The following is an 8156-nucleotide window of genomic DNA, read 5'->3' as shown; positions in this document are numbered from 1 at the left end:
GCTAGGTTTACTCTTAGACCCCTTTTTAAACAATGGAACAACATGCGCAGTACGCCAATCCTCCGGCACTATTCCCGTTTCTAATGACATTTGAAATATTTCTGCCATAGCCCCTGCTATTTCTACACTAACTTCCTTCAATGTCCTAGGGAATATCCTGTCCGGACCTGGAGACTTATCCACTTTTATATTTCTCAAAAGTGTCAGTACTTTCTCTTCTTTGGTCCTCATAGTTTCCATAGCTACTCTACTTGTTTCCCTTACCTCACATAATTCAATATCCTTCTCCTTGGTGAATACCGAAGAAAAGAAACTGTTCAATATCTCCCCCATCTCTTTTGCCTCTGCAGATAGTTGGCCACTCTGACTCTCTAATGGACCAATTTTATCCCTCGTTATCCTTTTGCTATTAATATAGCGGTAGAAACCCTTCGGATTTACTTTTACCTTACTTGCCAAAGCAACCTCATATCTTCATCTGGTACTTTCCCTTGCAACCGCAGGAAATGCTACACTTGTCGCTTTACCTTCCCCCTCGACTCAATCCAAGGACCCAAGCAGTCTTTCCAGGTGAGGCAGAGGTTCACCTGCACCTCCTTCAACCTCATCTATTGCATCCGCTATTCTAGGTGCCAACTGCTCTACATCGGTGAGACCAAGCGCAGGCTTGGCGATCGCTTCGCCCAACACCTCCGCACAGTTCGCATTAACCAACCTGATCGCCTAGTGGCTCAGCACCTCAACTCCCCCTCCCATTCCGAATCCGACCTTTCTGTCCTGGACCTCCTCCATGGCCAGAGTGAGGCCCACCGCAAATTGGAGGAGCAGCACCTCATATTTCGCTAGGGTAGTTTACACCCCAGCGGTATGAACATTGACTTCTCCAATTTCAGGTAGTCCTTGCTGTCTCCCTCCTTCCTCTCCCCTTCCCAGCTCTCCCACAGCCCACTGTCATTGCCTCTTCCTTTCTTCTTCTCGCCCCCCCCCCTGAAGAAGGGTCTCGACCCGAAACGTCACCTATCTCTTCACTCCATAGATGCTGCCTCACCCGTTGAGTTTCTCCAGCATTTTTGTCTACGTTTTATTCCTCTCCTTAACTTTATATAACGTGTTATTATATTTTTTACCAGGGACATAATTCCTCCTTTTGCACCATGCCTTGTCCTCTCTTAACTTTATACATTTCATTTAAGTATTTATTCAGTCTCATCTGTTCCAAAGAAAACAATCATTCTTGAGGCATTTTCTTTACTTAAGTACAATTCTGTAACAGTAGTAACATCTGTACAAATGTTCCCAACCCTCTCTAAAGATATATTCTTGCTGTAGTGTGTTAATATAAACTGTACACTGCACTTAAATGTACCTAATTAGTGTTCTATACAGTTTATGCTCCAAATAAACCTCCTCCCAATCATTTTCATTGGATTGTATTAGCACTCTGTCACATACTACTTTAAAAATTTGAAAGGGGCTGAATCTAACCAAATTTCTACTTTCAGTTTTATTGAGAGAAACAAGTCCATTCAACACAGTATATAGCAGCACTAGCTGCAAACAATTTAACCTTTCAGATCTTCTGTCATCAACCAGTGTGGCGCAGTGGTGAAGTGACTGCCTTACAGCATTAGAGACCTGGGTTCGATACCGACTAGGGGTGCTGTCTGTACGGAGTTTGTATGGTCTCCCTGCGACCCTATGAATTTTCTCGAGTGCTCCGGTTTCCTCCCACTCTCCAAAGACGTTAATTGGCTTCTGTAAATTGTAAGTTGTCCCTAGTGCATAGGATAGTGTTAGTGTATGGAGTGAACTTTGGTCAGCACGGACAGTCGGTCGAAGGGCGCGTCTGAAGTAAAGTCCAAACGCAATTACACTATGAAAATAAACAAATAAAACTGATTGTATTGTATTGTTGTAAACCAGGAGATAGAAAAATAAATAAATTGCAAAAAAAATCATAGGAAAATAAAGCAAATTGTGGTATAATGTTCAGTTTGAACAAATGGGAAAACTGATAGTTACCAATTAAGTTAATGAAATGGAACAAAGGACTGGAAGCACAATGGATGACTGATTTGAAATTACACATTATCCACACCCTCTTAAAGTAACCCCTCTGCTTACTGAATCCCCAACATATGATCATTGTTGTAACTTATTTTTACAATAGAGTTGTGTGATGAGGATGTGCCTTGAAAAAAATGTGCGGACTATTGCTTCTTAGACAGAGGAGATTGCAGCTGTATGGTTTCCATCAACCTACTGCTCATCAATTGGAGATCTGGGGTCACTTCATACTTGGCCTATAGTTGCTCTAGAGGCCAGTCACCTAATGGTCAAGGGAAAAACTAGTTGAAAGTAGTAAATATAACATTAAAATTTTAAATTAATTAAGCAACATTACATTTTCACATCATGGAAATTCCTTCCTCAATGTTTCGGCAAGCATTTTCATCAATATAATTTAATTACTAAGTAAAATGACTTAATAGCAACAAACACAAAGAACTGCAGATGCTGGAATCTTGCAAGTGCTAGAATGACTCAGTGAGTCAGGCAGCAAATCTGGAGGATATGGATAGGTGTCGTTTCGGCTCGGGGCCCTTCTGACTATAGCATGTTGTTTGCATTGGTGCAAAATTGCTTCTTAATTAAAAGTAGACGAGATTTTTGCAGGGAAATTAATCCAATGCTTCTTTATGAAATGGGATTGCAATCTAGAATTTTATTTCTTCGATATATTTTTTTTATACTTTTCCATCAATGTGCAATATGGTGAAAGGTATTTGGACTGCAATTGTTCAGTCACAACTTACTTAAGGACTAATTTCTCTCAATCATATGAAAAAAGAAGTTCCTGTGATTGAGATAATGAAGATATTCACTTCTTGCATAGCAGCACATTTGATAAGATTACACAAAGGAATGTAAAATTATTACGCATTTTAAACACCTTCCATTTTGCTGATGCTAAACAAAATCCTGTGTGACATACTGGAGATTCTATGGGATGTTCACAGGATGGATATCGAGAGGATGTTTTCTCTTCTTGGTGAAAATAGAATACAGGTTCACTGTTAAAAAATAAGAGGTCCCCGATTTGAAACAGATGAGGGGATTTTTTTCCCCTCTCAGTGGGCCGTGAATCTTTGGAGCCCTCACGCTCAACGAGCAGTGAACGCAGACATTTCAAAACTTTTTGTCAGAGGTACACTGCTTTTTGACAATCAAAGAGATAGAAGATTACAGGGGTAAGCAGGAATGCAGAGTAAAGATTATAGTCTTTGATTTTATTGAATAGTGAAGCAAGCACAAGGGGCTGAGGATTTTGTTTTGTAATTTGTATGTACCTGTATATATAAATAAGCATGAAAATGAAGAACGGAAGGCACAGAAGTGCAGTTTCGGCCTCTGCTGTTTGCTCATAAGACATGACTTTCTGCAATCTAATGTGTAAACAATAATATTTGGCACTTACTTCACATTCTGTAAATGAACCACAGATGAAACCTGCATTTCATTGTCTTTAAACTTGCTTAACAAGCATATTGGATTAAACTTTTAAATCCATGTTTCTGAACCTCACCATTAAGGCTTTACAGTAAACATTAGAATTTCGGCTTAACCCCTACATATTTTTCTCTCTCTCTATAATTTCAAGAGGCGGATATCATTCGGTGTGGTTCAGTCTGGAACCTGCCTCAATTATTAAAGTTTTAAAGATGTTTTTTTTCTGATCAGGTTACACTTTGAATGTTGTACGCTTGCAAGTTCTAAAGTGGGTTAAATGGAACCAACAGAATGCCCTCTACTGTCAACCGTATATATATATTGATGGAGTTAATCGTGTCCTATTTAATCCTCTTGTATGAATTGACTTGCTCTAGGCCTTTGGGTTACTGTTATTTTTTTTCCCCCACTCTGAGTAAATCGCTCCAAAAATGAAAAGGGAAAAGAGATTATAAATGTTTTAGAAAGGCATTGTGTGTATTTACAAAGTGGCTGACCGTAATTTCATTGCCATTGGTCACGCACACCATAAAGACCCACACACACCAAACGCCGTGCTTGTTAACCCTTGTATTGAATCCCTATCCTCTATAAAAATGATGAGGTTAAATATTAAGCAACTCCAGTAAAAGGACACCTGTATTTGCTGGTCACATTATGCACAAACTGAAAACGCTTTACAGCTGGCCAAATTAGCATAATTAAATCCACATCAATTAGAAAAGCTCAATCAGCCTATTCCGGCCTTCTCATGCAGATAGTGGCATTTGTCTAAGGTGATAAATAACAAAGACTTTCAGAGTTGAAGACTTCATAGCTGAAAGGAAGAGTAATAGGATTTGTGTATTGTCCTGATGTTTTCACCTTAAAGCTAGTGGAAGTGATTAGCACAAAACACACTATTGAAAGAGGTACAGTTGCATTTTGCATTCCAATTACGATGGTACACAGGAGTCAGCATTGCAGATGTGCATTTTACAACGTGCCTCTGTTGCAATTACTCTTTTATCCACAAATAATGAGGGTAAACAAAACCTGGCTTTGTGACTTTGGCCCTCCTTTGCAGAGGGAAGCCCTGATGACCCTGCGATCATAACAAGACTTCACTGTGTGATGCTTGCAAGTAAATTCCTCCAGATGAGAAGTGACATGGGGTTCAAGGGTTAATTTGTGTAACAGGCAAATTTGCATACAAATGAAAAATGATGAAATTTCTGCTCCTAAATTTTCAATGTCAGTGACATCAAACAGCAGACAGCACTCCCTTGCTGTTCGTGGAATATTCATTACTTGTGAAACAGGAACATCTTGTTAGGTATTAATCTGAAACTTAAAGTCATTGGCTTAATTTGTTAAACTTTATCACTTACAACACTTGCCTTCCTGTTTTAGCTGCTCTTTGTTACTCTCCATGTGTACTTATGCATCACCACATAGGACTAATAAATTGCATAAGATTAGGGTGGTGGAATCTGATCCCTGAGGAACCTTCATTTATTTCACAAAGTCATTGATAAATGGAAATATCCTGCATTTGTTCTCTACCACTGGGGTAGAGTCATTTTACAGAGCTTGGGGCTGCAGTTTGAAAATGATAACAATTATTTTAAAATACATTTTTAGTGTATGTTCTATTACTTGTATATTTATTGTAAATATAGTTGAGTTTCATAGAACCAAAGATTTCATTTCACTTGTTTGAATTCAGAATGTCAAGTCTGAGAAGAAGATTCAAAGGAAGTTCTTCAGTAAACAAACATGTCACTTTTAGCAGATTCTTCATCTGCACACCTCTTCAAAATTGGGCTGGCATGAGCAGTATCTGGTCGAAATGTTTGCCAGCATGTATTTATGCCGTGAGTTAGGAAAAAAAATGTTTTGCAACTTTACAGAAGATGGGAGTTAGTTAGCCTTTCCACTTTCGTTGAAAAGGTGGTGGCAAACCATCAGATTGATCTCCTGACGTCCTTCTGAAAGGTTTCCGACTCTACTGCTGGTTAAGGAATTCTATTGTCCAGGATTTAGTCTAATTATGAAATCAGCAATATATTTTCAGTTTAAGAAGGTGAATGGCTTGAAGGAGAATCTACAGCTTGAGGGGCTGAATGCACTACACCTGCTCCAATTTCATAATGTTCTCTTGTTTTCCCTAGTATAATTCAGTTTAGAGATACAGCATGGAAACAGGCCCTTCGGCCCACCGAGTCCGAGCCAACCGACGATTCCATTACACAAGCACACACTACACACTAGGGACAATTTTCAATTTTTACCGAAGCCAATTAATCTACAAACCTATATGAGTGTGGGAGGCGACCAGAGCAGCCAAGGAAAACCCACATGGTCACGGGGAGAATGTACAAACTCCGTACAGACAGCACCTGTAGTTAGGATCGAACCTGGGACTCTGGCAGCAACTCTACAAAAGAGGCCTTGGGATTTAGCAATGTTGTTGAGATAGATTTACATACAGTGGATTTTGTTGATGATGAACATTGCAGATATGATGTGCCCCTGGTGGAAAGATTGAATTTCTTCATCCCATCTAAAATCTGCTTTTGTAGCCACAGTATATTCTACTCGATGATAACTCCCAAGCCATTGATGGTGAGGAACCTGGTGATGTTAAAGTAGTTGATTGTAACTAATGGATAGGCTTTCATAATGGAGATGGTTATTGCCTGACGTTAAGCATCAGTGCCTGAAAGTAGCCCTGGTCTTGCTGCATGCAGACATAGAATGCTTCAATGTCTTTCGTATTGCAAATTGAATTAAAATTTGGGCAATCATCAGAAAATTTTACACTTTTTTCAATGATCTTATTAGGGAAGGAAGATGGAGATGAAGATGGCTGAGCCCAGAACTCTGTCCTGAAAAAACCCTACAAGGTCCTAAGGTTGGGTTAATTGACCATCAAACACCACATTTATCTTCCTTTCTGTCAAGTGAGATTGCAATCAATGGAGATCTTCCCTCTTGATTCCCATTGACAAGTTTTACCAGGTTCATTGATACCATCGTCTGTACCGGTCCTCTGGACAATCCCTCTGATGCACATCCAGGATTAAATTATTTTGTCTAGGTTTGAATGAAGGCTTGAGTAAGCCTTGGAGGTAAGAACCCATGGCGGATTCCGAAATGAGCATCAGCAAGCTGATTATTGGTATTAACGCTTCCTGAATCACAATGTTGATGAGCAAAAGTAGAGAGTAAGGTGGCAATTAGCCAAATAGGATTTGTCCAGCATTTAGTGTAGAGGACATACCTGGATAAACAAATTAGTATTTAGGGTATTGAATTAAATGTGTTGAAAGCCCATGCATTTCAGGAATTCCCTTCTTCAACAGTACACCCAAGACATTGTGTGGTCCTGCATCCTTTGCCAAGTCCACTGCTCTCAGTTGATTCTTGACTTCATAAGGAGTGAATCAAAGTACCTGATGCAGGGACTGCTGGAGGAAGCTGAGTTGGTTGGCACATCTGGCTGAACATGATAGACTGGATAGAAGTAGAACTGGATAGACTCGGTTTGTACTCGCTAGAATTTAGAAGATTGAGGGGGGATCTTATAGAAACTTACAAAATTCTTAAGGGGTTGGACAGGCTAGATGCAGGAAGATTGTTCCCGATGTTGGGGAAGTCCAGAACAAGGGGTCACAGTTTAAGGATAAGGGGGAAATCTTTTAGGACCGAGATGAGGAAAACATTTTTCACACAGAGTGGTGAATCTCTGGAATTCTCTGCCACAGAAGGTAGTTAAGGCCAGTTCATTGGCTATATTTAAGAGGGAGTTAGATGTGGCCCTTGTGGCTAAAGAGATCAGGGGGTATGGAGAGAAGGCAGGTACAGGATACTGAGTTGGATGATCAGCCATGATCATATTGAATGGCGGTGCAGGCTCGAAGGGCCGAATGGCCTACTCCTGCACCTATTTTCTATATTTCTATGATATTTAGATCCCTCTACTTTGTCCATACGTTGTACACCATCCTCAATGAGGATGGGGTTAGCTTGAAGCTTCCCTTCCTATCGTTTTCTGATTAAAAATATCAAGCTAGAATGACAAGACACAATAAGCTGGAGTAATTTAGCAGGTCAGGCAGCATCTCTGGAGAAAAGGAACAGGTGACGTTTTGGGTCGAGACCCTTCTTGAGAACTCAGGGTCCGAAGAAGTGTCTGGATCCGAATTGTTACCTATTCCTTTTCTCCAAAGATGCTATCTGACCTGCTGAGTTACTCCAGATTTTTGTGTCTATTTGGTTTAAACCAGCATCTGCAATTCCTTCCTACACAAGCTAGACAGACAATTGGATTGTTGAGTTTTAAAACAATCCATTAATTGTGAGGTGGTCGGTGTGTACTTTCCACATGCTTTTGCTGTCTAAACTGGCATATAGTCCCGTTTTACAGTTTCTACAGGTTACCACTTCAAATATACTTTGACGTTATTTACAAATGTTTTCAGTGATTAGGCAACAGAAAATCAGGCACTACACATTCATGTACAGGCTTACAGTGGTATCAGAACAATGAAAACTCTTCATCTTTATACCCATCGTCTTCTGTACATGCAATCCATTAAAGTCTTAGATTTAGAAAGATTAAATTTCCTTAGGATAACACTGAATGAGGGGATTTAATTTAG

The sequence above is a fragment of the Amblyraja radiata genome, chromosome 7 (genome assembly GCF_010909765.2).
Source record: "Amblyraja radiata isolate CabotCenter1 chromosome 7, sAmbRad1.1.pri, whole genome shotgun sequence".
NCBI lineage: Eukaryota > Metazoa > Chordata > Chondrichthyes > Rajiformes > Rajidae > Amblyraja > Amblyraja radiata.
Note: the sequence above shows the minus strand (reverse complement) of the source record.